The sequence below is a fragment of the Phacochoerus africanus genome, chromosome 10 (genome assembly GCF_016906955.1).
Source record: "Phacochoerus africanus isolate WHEZ1 chromosome 10, ROS_Pafr_v1, whole genome shotgun sequence".
In the NCBI taxonomy this organism is placed as follows: Eukaryota; Metazoa; Chordata; class Mammalia; order Artiodactyla; family Suidae; genus Phacochoerus; species Phacochoerus africanus.
Window position 1 is genome coordinate 17,034,028 of NC_062553.1, and position 15,007 is coordinate 17,049,034.

Below are 15,007 nucleotides of genomic sequence, written 5' to 3' on the forward strand. Positions count from 1 at the left end.
AGGAATGAGAAGTGACTAAGGTCTAGTGATTAAGAAGGTGGGTGATACAATGGAATACTACTCAGCCATAAAAAAGAATGACATAATGCCATTTGCAGCAACATGGATGGAACTAGAGAATCTCATACTGAGTGAAATGAGCCAGAAAGACAAAGACAAATACCATATGATATCACTTATAACTGGAATCTAATATCCAGCACAAATGAACATCTCCTCAGAAAAGAAAATCATGGACTTGGAGAAGAGACTTATGGCTGCCTGATGGGAGGGGGAGGGAGTCGGAGGGATTGGGAGCTTGGGCTTATCAGTCACAACTTAGAATAGATTTACAAGGAGATCCTGCTGAATAGCATTGAGAACTTTGTCTAGATACTCATGTTGCAACAGAAGAAAGGGTGGGGGAAAAATGTAATTGTAATGTATACATGTAAGGATAACCTGACCCCCTTGCTGTACAGTGGGAAAAAAAAAAAGAATTAGTGAAAACATCTTTGTTGGCTACTTGAAAATATTAATATTTTAACAATAAAATCTGCCTCACTACTTCAAAAAAAATAAATAAACTACACAAAATCAAAAAAAAAAAAGGTGGGTGATAATCATTGTACAGTCTGATTGAGCTAAGTTCAAAGCTGGGGATTTCAATGAAGAGAAGAAAGGATGGCCTAGACATTGCTAGGAGGTGCAAAGACAGCACCATACCCTAGGTTCTATGGCATAAGGTTTATGGGGGAGAAAGGAAGGCATACTTAAGAGTTCTATGGGCTACCCTGGATCTTTAGCATAGCCCAAGATTTTAGTTAGAGTAAGTAAGAGAAGCGGAACAGAATGCCCTTAAAAGAAGGGATTTGCTGACAATGGACCGTGAATTCTAGAAGGCTCATGGGGAGAAATGGGAGATGGAGTCATATGAAAAGATTTCCAGAATTGTAGGTTGATGTGCATGCCCTGGGAGATGGGGCATCTGGTGTGGATTGATGTAAATATAGAAGGAGGGTAAGATCATTTCATCTGGGTGTCCTGGGTTAGGCTGATTACGGTGGTAAGGATGCTGAACAGGGAGGAGTGAATGTCTTGCTTGGAGAACTCAGGGCTCTGTGCAGTACAAAGGTCAAAAAGAGTGTGATGATTTAGTCGCCTTAAGCTGTCTGTCTGTCTGTATCTGAGGAAAGTGTTTCATCTTATACCTATGCCCAGCTCTAATCGATTAGAATAGATGCCTGGAGCCTTAAGGTGAGAAAGGGCTGGGGATGGACTAATGAGCTCAGCCATGAACACATGAGGGAGAAGGGGTTTTCAAACTGTAAGTGGGTGAACTTTCTTTTTTACATTTTTAAAAACAGAGATACACGAAGATAAGCAATTTGCTCAAAATGACAGCTATTTAATGAAAGAATCGGAACTGCTCCACCAGGAAAACATGAAAACCCTCTTGAGGTAGTGCTCATCATCAAATATGTGTTATCTTGCATTTGTGTCCCATTGATAAAGATTAGTAATATGGACACAGAGTCTTAGCTTTGCCATCAGCTCTCTGTGTAACCATGGGCAATTTATTTACTGTGTCATTTTGGTTTCTCTAAGAAGCAGACACCACGATGTGATTAGACTGCCATTAGGGGGACTTTCCAGTGATGGATAAGTGATAAGGAGCAGGAGTAGGTGGGGACATGAAGTACAAGTCTGATGTGTTAAAGAAGAGTGGGAACTAGAGGCAAGTGGGAGGAACTTCAGCCTGCAGCTCAGTTGTAAGCAAAGCTCACCTGCACGATGAGTCCTGTGTTGGGCAGCAATGGTGTAGCTCTAGCACTCGCTGTGCCCGATCATTGACTGGAAACATCCCACGGAGAGCATGGCATTGGGGCATAAATACTGCAGCAGCTGGAGGCTGTCAGCCAGCTCCCTCCCCTGCAGCAAGTCCTCTTGAGCCTGAGCCGAGTGAGCACCTCCATGGCCACCACAGACGTGAAATCTCATGTTAAAAATTCTTATCATTTTTTGAGGTGAAATTCACATAACATGAAATGAACCATTTTAAAATATGTAACTTGGTGGCCATTTAGCACATTCACCATTGTTGTATAACCATCAACTTTATCTAGTTCCAAAACATTTTCATCATCCAAAAAGAAATGCTGTACCCGTTAAGTAGTTACTTCCCATCTCCCCCTCCCCAAACCCCTGGCAACCCTCAAATGTACGTTTGCTTTCATGGATTTACTTGATAGATATTTCATACAGATGGCATAATGCAATATGTTATGCTTTGTATCGCGTTTCTTTCACTGAGCACAATGTTTTTGAGGTTCCTTCATATTGTATTCCTACGTATCAGTACTTTGTTCCTTTAGGTGGTTGAAGAACGTGTTGTATGGCTGCACCACACTTGTTTACTCAGTCATCCACTGATGAACATTTGGGGTGCTCCATCTTCTGGCTAGTGTGAATAATGTTGCTATAAACGTCTGTGTAGGCATATTTGTTTGTATACCCATTTTCAAGTCATTGGGGATATAAACCTAGGAGTGGAATTGCTGTGTCATGTGACAAATCTATTTTTAACATTTTCAGGAACCACCAAACGGTTTTCCACAGCACACAGCCTCATTTTTCCCATCTGTAAAATAGGGTATACAAAAGACCCCATCTCATGAGGTTGTTGAGAGTCTGAATGAGAAACTACAGCTCACAGAACACCGAGGACAGTGGCAGGTACATGCCAGAAATAAATGCCTCGTAAATGGTGGCTATTATTTGTAATAGGCACAACACACTTACACAACAGATTGACTTACTTCCAAAAAAAGAGATGATAGCTTCATTTTCTTTTTTTTTTTTTTTGTTTCCCAAAGTGTGAAGGTGTGAAGCTGAGCATATTCTTTACTCTTAAAGAGAAATGAACCATACTTCAGCTTGGCTCGCTGGGGTTTATGAACGTGAAGAGCCCTCAGGATGAAAAGCATGATCACAGCCTGTGTCTAAGGGTTTCTATCAGGGGTGGGTCTGTGGGTCCTTCTCCCACTAGAGACAACACTCTCTGCAAATGATTCCCTCCCAGCAGAGCTGTCCTTGAAATACAGTTCTGGTTTTTCATGCCGGTCTCTGCCTCTCACATCTCGCCAAATTTGGGCAGTGCCTCATGGACCCTCATTCTGACACCTAATTTTTAAGGGGGAAGAGGAAAGGAAATGCCAACAGATTTTTAAAAACCAGTTGTCACGTAGGCCTCCAGGAGGAGAAAGACAACAGAAGGTTAATTGTTCTGCAACTGATTTGGGAAGAGCAGGGGAAGAGTTAGGGGTGGTGAGATTTCTCAGCCGCTGGGTGGATTACTGAGGAATATGGTCTAATTTCATTGCCTGCAAATACTTAAGATACTAAAACGATACTGAAAGCATTTTCCCTTATTCTCCACACAAAACCTTTGCCTCCGTCACAGCGATTACTTATACTGTGACTGTAAATGATGACCAATCTGACGGATGATTTTTGTTTGTTTTCTAATAGAACTGATTGTATCTCAACCAATGTTTAACTTATAGAAGAAGATCCATGAATGAAGAGGGTTTGGAATAATTTTCCCATTGATGGCTGTCATCACTTCTTCCTGATATCTCTGGTTACAACCCTGTGTATAGTAAGGGTGGGATACACGAGCTCCCGTACTAGACTCAGTGGGTTTGAAACCTGGCACTACCACTTAGGAGTTATAAGTTTTGGAGCACTTTACATAGGGTGCAAATGAAGAAAATATTAAACACTCTCTCGAGAATTTAGTGCAAGGGATAAATGAGATAATTTCTGTGACATGCTTGAAAAATGCATGGCATATAATGTTAGGTAGATCTTAGCTGCTAGCATTATTGTCTGTCTGGCCTTTCTGAGTTTGTTGCTTATTCATTCAAATGATCTCTTCCGGTCAAAATCCATGATTCTTGAGAATAGAGACTATAGGTTAGGTATAATCAGTACCTACATAGCAAATGCACACATACATGCAAACCCTATTTGAGCAATGGATCTAATGCTAAAAATGAGCCATAGAAAGTGGTGAATCACAGATGTTGCATAAGCTGAAAAGTTAAACAAAAAAACAAACAAAAAACATAAATAGGGATTAAAACAGGAAATATTTGGGTAAACAGATGTAATGTTTCAGTATGATATGAGCCCTATGAGGGCCAGGTTGTGTTTTCCAGCACTAAGAATGGTGCCTGGACCAGAGGAGGCATTTCATATATTCTGAAGGAATGGATGTATAACATAATTAACACTAAGAAATGCTTATGTTGATTTCAAATTTCACAAGACTTTAAGATATAATTGTCCCTATATTAGTTAAGAATTGAGTTTGTCTGCAAGTTGGTGAGACCTGACCAAAATGATGTCAGTGGCAAAGGCTCAATGTTATCAGGAATCCAAGGGTCATTGGCTGTAGTTTCCAGGCTCATTGTTCAGGACAACGTTTTTGCAATTCTTTTTATTTTTCCTTGTGGTCCTGTAGTCCTGAGGTTGCTGTAGTCCAGCCATTATGTCCTTGTCATAAGTGGAAAGGGAGAAGAACAAGAACACTTTCTCCACCTAGGGCAGCTCCCTTTAAAGAGATTTCCTTGACAATCTGGTCATTAACAACTCCTATTTACATGCCATTGTCTACAACCATCTGCAAGCGAATGGAGGAGACATAGGACTCCTTCTCCTCCTCTTCCTCCTGTTTCTCTCCTTCTTCTTTGTCCTTCTCCTTCATTCTTCTTCATTGCCCTCCTCCTCCTCCTCCTTCTTCTTCTCCCCCTTCTCCTTCCCGTTTCCTTCTCTTCCCCTTCCTCTCCTCCTCCCCCTTCTTCTTCTTTTCCTCCTTCTTCTCCTTCCTCTTCTCCTTCTACCCTCTCTTTCCCCTCCTCTTCCTCTTCCTTCCTCCTCCTCTTCCTCCTTCTTCTCTGTCATTTCCATCCTGTTCCGGTTCTTGGTTTCTTTCTCTCTCCCTCCTCCATATCTGGACACATTGTTGCTCCAGGGTTCTGTTGCTAAGGAGCAAGGTGACACTTGTTATGTGGTAGGTACTAGCAATCTATGTATTTTATAGGTAGGAAACAGAGGCTCTGCCCTTCAAGCTCTTTATTATTTTTACAATGGCTTTAAGGATTTTGTTTATCACATCACACAGCAATCTCTTTAGGGAACCTCATAACGAAACTCTGTTGCTAGGGATTCTCTGAGCAGTTGGTGGCTTATGGGAGCTGTAGATTGTGCAAACAGTTGTGTGTCCCTCTTTACTTATACTCACTGCTAAGAAGATTCAGGAAATGTAGACATCTATCTGATAACTATTAGGGAATATTCCACTTTTGCTTCATTTTTCTTTTCTAAAATTTCTTGCCATACTATATGCAGTTCTTTAAGGCACCTGAAGTTATTTAGAGGACAAAAGAGGTGCAAGTGAATAATAGCATATACGTTCATAAATGTATATAGATGCATACAATGGAGGATCTGAGAGTTTATGCAATAAGCTTGCATATGGACAGTTAGAGGTAAGTCAAAGAATACACTCTATCTCTGTGACTCCAAAATCTGTCCTTCTCCCTCGCCTGCAGGGCTTCTCAACCCTGGCTGTACATAGGAATCCCAGGAACTTTAAAATCCTCAATGCTCAGGTCACACCCCAGATGAGTTAAAAATCAGCATCTCTGGAGGTTGAACCCGGACATCATTTTTTAAAATCTCCCCAGGTGATTTTAATGCACACTTGAGGTTAAGGACATCTTCAATGTCACTTAAGCAAAATAAATGGAGTGTAGCATTCTCTAAAAAGAGTATTTAAAAAATTATTTTAACTCATAAATGATTCTCCCATCTGCTTCATTTTCTCCTTGTGGGACCACCTATATGTAGAACAGATGAAAACAGAGCTTCCTTCTCTGAAGAAGAAGGGAGTGGTGGGGGAGCCTGGTTCCCGTTTATCATTTTTCAGGCTACCCATGCCTTGTAGGTGGTTCTCATGAGCAATGACTGACCTGTTTCCGTACATCCCAAGGAGTAGACTTTTAAACTTTTCAACAGATAATCTGATCATCACAATAACATGCATGACAGGAAAGAGCCTCAGTCCTGTGGGTGACTATGGGGAAATTTTCTCTCCCTATGGAGATAAGCTTCCATTTTCATCCTTTTACCTGTGACTGTTCAGAGGACAAGTTGCTAAAAGAGCTCTAGGATCAATAGCAGGAGCATACAATATTGTCAATGTTATGCTTTCTCCCAGCTCCATGGTTGTGTGTGTGTGTGTGTGTGTGTTTTCATACTCATACCCCCAGGGGGGTAACTACTCTTATGGACCATAAATCAAACTCAAGTGCCTGCAGAGGCCAGGCAGAAAGCTGTGCTTCCACGTTTTCTTAGATCCTCTGAAGAACAGGAGTTTATATGCCCTTCCTAAAGGCATTTGTATTTTTAAAAAAAATTCTAAACTCTGCATTGGCAAATAAACAGATGCATAAATATATTTTTTGGACACAAGTAATTTTAGTGAGGTGCTTGGTGAGGTGTAATTTATTTTATTTTATTTAACTTTATTTTTTAATTAAAAAATTAATTTTATTGAAAAATTAATTTTATTGATGTATACTGTGTTAATTTCTGCTGTATAGCAAAGTGATTCAGCCAGATATATTCACATATCCATTCTCATATAGGTTATCACAGACTATTGAGTAGATTTTCCTGTGCTATACAGCAGGTCTCCATTGATCATCGATTACTTATACAAAAGTGTGCCTTTGTCATTTCCAAACCCCCCTCCTCCCTTCTCCACTGACCCTTCCCCTTTGATAACCATGTTTGTTTTCAAAGTCTGTGAGTTTGTTTCCATTTTGTGAATAAGTTTATTTGTACCATTTTAGAAATTCCACATATAAGTGATATCATCTGGTATTTGTCTTTCTCTGACTTACTTCACTTAGTATGATAATCTCTAGGTCCATCCATAGTGCTGCAAATTTATTATTTTTCATTTTTTAAAGATTTTATTGAGGTACAGTTGATTTACAATGTTGCACTTGCTGTATAGCACAGGGAACTCTACCCAATATTCTGTGATAATCTATATGGGGAAAGAATCTGAAAAAGAATGGATGTGTGTACATGTATAACTGAATCACTTTGTTAACCAGCAGAAAGTACTTTACTTAATTTTAGATTGTAGCTATAGAGGTTGTGAATTGCCTCGTTAGTGGAGCCAGTCAGTGCGTTTAGAACACCATTGTCTTTTAAGGGTAGAGTTCATTTCGCAACTGTGAGATGAATGTGGATGCATTTGTGTGGGACTGAATATTTTGAGTCCTGACCAAGACTACCGCCTCCTAATGTAGAGCTGATCAAACAAATCTGTGGCAGGCAAATTTGCATAGTGGCCAACATATCTCTTAGAAGAATGGATTGTAACTAGAACCTCTTTGATAGTTTGAGATAGTCCCAACCGAACTGACAGAAAAGAATCCCAAGTTCCCCAAAGCTACTACATTTTCCATAAAGACAGAGGGTGGATGAGTGATGGGAATCATCAGATGTTGCTCTGTGATTGGCAAGATTTTTCATTTCTCTCTCTCTCACTGCCATTCGGAAGCAGAACTGACCGTATCTTTAGGTGAGTACCTCCCTCTAATTGAAGCCTGTGATGAAAGTGAGCCCCCAGAGGAGAACCCCAGACTCACTGCTAATATAGGCATAGGGATATTTGAATAGTTAATTGGACTTGTGATGGTATTTTTACCTTGAAATTAGGAAGTGGGACACAGGGGTGTCAGAATAAAGATTCTTCATGAATGAGACATAGATTCCAAAGATACTCCCTTGCAACCAACCTTGCCACAAATGCCTGAGAAACTGCAAAGTTGATTGAGTTCCCATTATCCCTGGACTTGAAGTTCAGTCGTGTGAAGAAGGTGGTGAGGTAGAAACAGATGGCTTGGTGGTATGTGGGTAAGACTTAGCAGGGAAGATTAAATACTCAAGTAATTGCTACTCAAGGCAGAATGGAACTGCCACAGAGTCACATTTGTAGCATGGCCCAGTGCTCAGTGGAAAAGGAGAGCCCACGGAGTTGAACACAGTTTCCCAACATGAAAAGTAGCCTAAAGTTTTTCCTAAACTGGAAACCTGTCAGGAGTGGCTGCAGAGTTTAGGAGATAATAAGGGAACAATCCCAGTGGACAGTGGAGAAGAGAGTCAGTAAGGAGTGTCTGAGGCATTGATGAATCACACCTGATATTTTTTCCTTCCTGAATTTGGAGCCCACTGAGAAGGAAATGCAGGCGTTAGAAAGATGGAAAGCACAGGATCACCTTTGTGACTGATAAAAGTGTTTGGAGGTGCAGCTTGGGTGTCTGTGCCTCAACTGAGGTCCTAAGACTGGCTTTTGCTGAATTATACTTATCCACTGAGTGGAAGGCAAAGGCAGCAGGGGCTGTCCAGCTCTGCCTCCCCGTGATAGGGTTTCTTACAGAAGTGCCTCTTAAGGAAAGACAGTTCTGAAAATACAGAGGACAGGAAGAGTTAAGCCACATTTGCCTATTGTCTTTGTCTTACTGTTATGAATCCCCTGTCTGACCTTCTTCTGGAAGACCAATAAGAATAAGGAAGAGAGGCTGGTGGATATTGTCTACCAATGCTTTTACAAACTTCTCACCCCCAAACAATGAAGCATCAGATCTTTATTACTTGATTGTGCTCAAAACATCTCTCTCTCTCATTTTCATTAAAGTGAACCTTTGCCACTTATCTGCGGTCTAAAGTCTCCATTTTCTACAATGACAATATTTGATTAGGTGACGTAGTTTTTCTTAAATTCCATGCCTGTTGGTGTTTTGGAGTCTTTAGACGCACAAGGCAAGTTATATACGTCTTCAGCTCACACTAAAGTTTTATCTCTCACTGGAGGATCATTTCTCTCAAAGAAACAAAAGTTTTATCACTCACTAGAGTAACTATGTACACAAGATGAATAGAGAATAGGGAAATCTGAGATGCTAATGTTGGGCAGTTAGCTAGACTCACCCACCAAACAAACAATTAAACTTGACAATCTAAATTTGTGGAAAAGTCTTCAGCTCATTCCCAAATCTATGAAACTTCAGTGACATCTATGAATTCCTGGGGCCCAAGCCCTAACATTTGTCTCTGTGTATTAGAAATGGGTGCTTGTGCTTCTTTCTTCTTAACCATACCCTGAGTCCTGTGTCTTTTTTTTTTTTTTTAATAATTAAGTCCTTAATTCCGTGTCTCCCAATATGTACTTAAAAATATTTGTCAAATGGGTGAAGGGAGTCACTTATCAGACCAGCATCGTATTCGCCTTGTGCTTACCTCGTGGAAAAATTCCTGGACAGGTCATTTAAGGAAATGCCCACATGGCAGAGAACACCCATATTCTAGGTCAATATGTATTTATTGTCTGTCTACAGCGTATAGATGAACACATATGAGTTTGTGGACAGTGACAGTCCTATCATCTGTGTTTTCAAGTATAAATGAAGTTTGCCACGTTGTACTTAACTGTCTGGTAACATGACGGGTTATGGAGTTCCTGTAGTGATTTGATCACTCAGAAGCCCTAAACCTCCAAAGAGTCCTGAGCTCTTATTATATAGAAAATCAGAAAGGGTTGTGATAGAAAAAATACATCTTAGGGTTTTCCCTTGTCAGGATCTCAAGAAAAAAGAAATATGGTGTTCCTATCGTGGCTCAGCTGAAATGAATCTGACTGGCATCCATGAGGATGCAAGTTCAATCCCTCACCTCACTCAGTGGGTTAAGGATCTGGTATTGCTATGAGCTGCAAAGTAGGTCACAGACATGACTTAGATCCTGCATGTTGTGGCTGTGGTATAGGCTGGTAGCTATAGCTCTGATTTGACCCCTAGCCTGGGAATATCCATATGCCATGGGTGTGTCCATAAAAAGACAAGAAAAAGAAAGAAAGAAAGAAAGAAAGAAAGAAAGAAAGAAAGAAAGAAAGAAAGAAAGAAAGAAAGAAAGAAAGAAAAGAAAGAAAGAAAGAAAGAAAGAAAGAAAGAAAGAAAGAAAGAAAGAAAGAAAGAAAGAAAAGAAAGAAAGAAAGAAAAAGAAAATTCTGTAAGGATCTCTGCTGAATAGTCTCACCTCACCTCCTAGGGCAAATCTGGCTAGAACTGGACTCTCAGACATGGGACAGAGGAAGACTCTCTCAGTGAGTATTGGAGGATCCCTGACTTTCGGTTAGGAAAATAAGAGTCTGTATTATTTCCTAGGCTTGCTTTATGTGGGCAGCTCACAAAAACAGGAATTTATTCTCTCATAGGTCTGGAAGTCGAAAGTCTAAAATCAAGGTGTTGGCAGGTGTGGCTCTTCCCGGAATTGCTGAGGGACAGTCTGCTCTATTGCCTTTGTCCTAGCTGCTGATAGTTGCTGGCAGTCTTGGATTGCTTGGCTTATAGACACATCACTTCAATCTTTACCTCCGTCATCACTTAGAGCTCTCCCTGAGTGTCTGCCTAAATTTCTCTTTTCTTACAAGGATATCAGTCACTGGAATAGGGCCTACCCTCATCCAGTATGACCTCATCTTTTCTTGACTTTATGTCTTCAAAAGCCCCATTTCCAAATAAGATCAATCCTGAGGTTCAGGATGGGTACAGATATTTGAAAGACATGATTCAACTGAGTACTGGGGCCAAGAAGTTAAAAGGGAATTCCACCAAAACAACGGGGTCCGGGGTTAGGGCACTAGCCCAGTGATAAAAGAGCAGGAAGACAAATTCAGGAAGAAGAGACTAAGGGTAGATATGGTATGAAGGAGTGGGGGTGGGCTGCAACCCTGTGATCATCTTGAAGGACAACCGTTTTCCACTGTTTTCTTTGGCGAATCTATCAGGGCCCCTCCACGCGCCCCTTGGACTGCAGTGCTTTGACACAGATGTAAAATTAAACATGCTTTTATTTCACAGAAATGTTCACATGCATAAAATTACAAGTGATCAGTGTGGACCCTACTGAAGATTTCATAGAAGAGGATACATTATGAACCCCCTCCACTGCAGCCCCATTGAACAACTTACAATTCAGAGCTCACATTTATTTTTTTCTCCTAAGACATTGCTACTGACAGTTTCTCTCTCTTGCTGTCTTCTTGTTTTAGTCCAGAGTCTATCTGGAATTCTCCTTCCATTATTTATAAGCACTGAGTTCTCCCTTTGGATCCCACTCCAAATGCACACACTATTCAACTAAATAATCTCTAGAACAACAAAAAAACTGTCATTATCATTATCTAACCTTTTCAGAAGGCTATCTGGATTAGCAAAAGGAAATATGGGGGAGTTTGGTGTGCCCCTAAATAGATGGAATACTCCTTTGATGGCAAGAATAATTATTTTCATCTTAATGTCATGTACAGCAGCTAGCATGGTAGTGCCCACATATCAAGTCCTTATTTACTGCTGTGTAATGATGGCATTATTGATGCCTAAGTCTGTGCTTTTATCTTTCCATTAAAGGTTTGCTGTGGTGCTATTTAGGTAGCACTTTTGTTGTCTTTTTGAAGTGCCAAATTTCTAAAGATACTGTTGGGAAGCAGAGAAATAATATTTTAAAAGTTACATATTCCACATCATGAGCAAATTTCTAAATATATTTGCATTCATTTTGAGAGGGAGTCATCCCATCCAAAAATATTTATTAAATGAAAACTTTGTGAGCATTAGAGAATCCAAAGAAGTATGAGATATAATTTCTTTCTTGTACAAGCTTACATTCTAATTGAGATTATTTTTGTGCTTGTGGGAGGCATATAAATGCTTGTGGTTTGCTGTGGTAGACTTGGCATTCAAATTCTCACTGCACCACTAAATGGTTACTAGATTTTGAACATATTTTAATGTATCTGAGACTCAGATTCCTCATCTATAAGGTGGGGATGAAAATAGCACACAACAGAATTTTGGGGAGGATAAAGTAAGATAATGTTTCCTAGGCACCAATATAGTGTACACTCAATAAATGCTATTATCATCGTGATTACTTGTTGGTATTATTGATGATAATAGGGGCTCTGAGATGTCCAGAGTGAGGTCTTTTTTATTGGGAGGGCTCAACCACAACAACAACAACAAAATGGAATAAAGATGGAGTTTTTGAAGTCTTGTAAGAATGGTTAGGATTTCCAAAGACTAAAGTAAGATATTCTTGAAGGGATAGTGGTAATAGTGCCAAGGAGCAGAGAAAACTTGAGGTGGGCTCAAACCAAACTGTGTAGAGAGAAGAGTATGGCAGAAAAAGCAGCCATTCTCAAATGATGAGAGTAAGGTTCTGTGCTCACACAATTGCATCTTGATTGCACTATCCCTGTCTCCTAGGTAAGACTGCAGTCATTAGTTATGTATTTTACATTCTATAGGCATAACCACCAGGTAGATACAAACTGGTAGGGAGCATGAAGCTCAAAACTAGTTGGCTGCCTGTGCTTAAGTAGTCCTAGAGCTTGGTATGTTTCCTGTGAGTTGTTGCAAGCACACATTTGACTCCCTTATAAAAGTTCAGATTAAAAGGAAGCAAACTTTCAAAATTAGACTCATAATTAAAATTTGACTTTGATCAGTAGCAGCTGAGAGGGTCATTAAGAGCCATGAATGTGCTGACACAGGGGGTTGTTGGGCAGATGAGGTGAGGAGGGAAGCAGAGAGATTGGAAACAAATAAAAAATTGTTAAGCAGCATTATCGAATTGCAAATATCAATTATTATGGGTCTATGGATGAGCGATTATTACATTAAAAACATTCTTGGCAGGCAGCCCATATGGGCGTAGATAGCTGCGACTCCATCAGAGCTTGGCTTTAATTTGATTTTTGCAAACATGTTTTTGGTTTCTTTTCCTTTGTTTGGTTTCGGAGAACACTGGACAACAGCTGGGTAGAAGCTGCCTCTAACTCTCCATAAAACTTGTGGAAAGATGATTTCTGTCTCCTGCAAAGCTTGGAGCATATCATCACTGAAGGAGATGTGTGAGGAGGAGAGGAGGGGAAACTGGTGAAGTGATTTTCATACTGAGTGTGGAAGAGACAGGCTTTTTTTTTTTTTTCCAGGACCAAGGAGCAGTGATCAAGGAGGGACAGCCAAAGGAGCTCAGAGCTTGCTTTTGCTTCCTTGATAAAGAATAATGAATGATGGTATGAATGATGAGGGTTGATGTGGCAAAACAATGCAAGAAAGATAGTGGCTTTAGCCCTCTGTGAGCCAGCTGTGTGTTGTGGCTGCCAAAAAGACTAATGTGATCATAGGCTGCAATTACAGAGGATATAAGAAAGCGATCATTCCCCTTTTTCTGCACACCTGGTGTGACACATTCACTTTTAAGTTCATGGCATGCCCCCTTGTCTGCCTGGTGTATTCCTATTTATCTTTCCAAAGACAACTCAAGGTCATCTTTTCTCGATCCCATGCTCACCAGATTTAATCACTGACATCTTGTGCGGGCTCAATTGTACTATTAAATTCATCACTTTTCATTGCCATGGCTTATGTGTCCATCTACCCTGGAGGACAAGATACATGTGTAATTCGACTTTGTACCTAGAGATCCTGGCACTTAGTAGGGGCTCAGTACATATTTATGGAATTGAGTGGGACAGATCAGCTGGAGCATGTTGATCTGTTAGAGATCAAGCAGACATGAGTAGGACTTGTAGTCATGTGGAAACCCAGCTGGAATCTACATTAGCAGCTTGGCTAGTAGTGGGCTTCTTCCTGTTAGGCAGGTAGGGGATCATCCCCTCATAGGAAGAACAATGGAAAGGGTTGAAATTGACTGGGAAGAGAGATTCCAAAGGAAGCCAGAAGCTACTCTTTACCTTGTTCCGAGAGTGAGAATCTCAAAACTATATGTCAATGGGAAAAGCAATTATGCCATGCAAAAAAAAAGAAGTTATGGGTTTTCTTCCTTCTTCCTTACCATTTGGGAAGACGTGTCCATGTATTTTCAAAGGAATTCAGATATCCAAACATACAACTGAATTTATGTAAGAAAAGGAAGAATTTTCTTTGGGTCTCAGAAAATAATGCCAATGACTAAAGCCCCAAGGATGATGGAGGCCAGAAACACCACATCTTATACAATGGAAATCAACATGTAAGCAAATCAAGGAGACTTGAGATACCTCAGTCACCAAGAATGAAAAAAAAAGGATGTGCTGAACAGTGAAATTTTGTGGCCTGGGGAATTCCAGCTTCCACTCACCATATGTCAACTCCTTGGTTACTGAATTTATAGTTTTACAGTTCTTTCTGTACAGATTTTTACAAACCATTGCAAAAGTACCTTAATAAAAATTGGATGAGTATTTGTCATCCTGTATTCTAGATATTTTCAAGAATACCAAATAATGGGGGAGACAAAGGAGAATGATGGAGGAAAAGGAAACTTATGACACATAGTAGATGTTGAACAAAGGTGAACTGGCCTCTTAAATAGTCATATAAAGAAATAAAAATGATTGAAGAACATGCTAAGTAGGCGTACATATGAAGGACTATAATATTAAAGAGAGAGTATGCCTGTTTATATTCTCCAGATGGGTAAATACAAGACCAGTAGGATAGCAATATTTTTTGGTTGAAAATAATATAAATTGACTTACCTAGTTTTAGGCAAAAATCAAATTTATGAGAAAATGTTGGGTACTCACCAATCTGAAATTCAAGTTGGAGGATCTGTTCTTACAGGTAACCAGGCTCTTCAAGGTATTGCCATTAGGATAAATTGGTTTCAACTATTTTTCTCTCTTAACCCCTTCCACTCAGAATTTAAATCCTTCAGAGACAGATTTGGATTGTCATAGCTTGGATCACATTCGCACTCCTTGGCTAACAGAAAAGAGGCCATTCTTACTGATGATACTATTAAGACAGCATTAAAGGGGGAAGAACAATTCCCCTAAGGAAAACCAAGGTGCCTCCTTCATAAGAAGAGGAAATGC